This window comes from Marmota marmota, unplaced genomic scaffold, assembly GCF_001458135.2.
Source record: "Marmota marmota marmota unplaced genomic scaffold, marMar, whole genome shotgun sequence".
Lineage (NCBI taxonomy): Eukaryota > Metazoa > Chordata > Mammalia > Rodentia > Sciuridae > Marmota > Marmota marmota.
This window is the reverse complement of record NW_025999895.1, coordinates 1,981,782-1,982,378: the sequence shown is the minus strand read 5'-3', so window position 1 is coordinate 1,982,378 and position 597 is coordinate 1,981,782.

Genomic DNA, 597 nt, shown 5'->3' with positions numbered 1-597 from the left:
CTTTCCCTAGGCATCCTGGTTATTCAAGGCAGGACTGCTTGTTGCATGTGGCTTTATATTCCCAGCTGCACTAGCACAGTTCTAGCAAAGCTGACTGAATTGAAACAGAAAAATGAAGTCCCAAGGGACTTGTCTCCATGCACACAAATCTACAGCTTCCATCGTTCACATGCAAAGCTGTATCAAAATAAGAATAAACTGTTCAGAAAATAAAATGGATTAAACAAAAAATTGCATCCTATACAATTTTTTTCACTTGGTTTTCTATGGAAAAATTAAAAAAATATGATCGACACTGTGGGATACAGTGTACCAAAAATAATTTTTTATCATATTATCAATGGTTCTTTCGGAAGCTTTCGTTGCCCTTTCAAAACCTGGAAGAAGCAAGGTAGTCTATTCATTTAATTTAGAAGCGTGTACCTCCATCTGAATAATAAAAACCTTTTTAAAAAAAGTAATTCAACGGACATAGTTTCACTCGTACGACTGACTTTCGCAGCCCGTATCTGCAGAAGAAACGGCGGTGAACCAACGAAAGTGGCACCGCGGTAACCAGGGTAACCGGATGGGAACTCCGGATACTCGTCCGCGTTC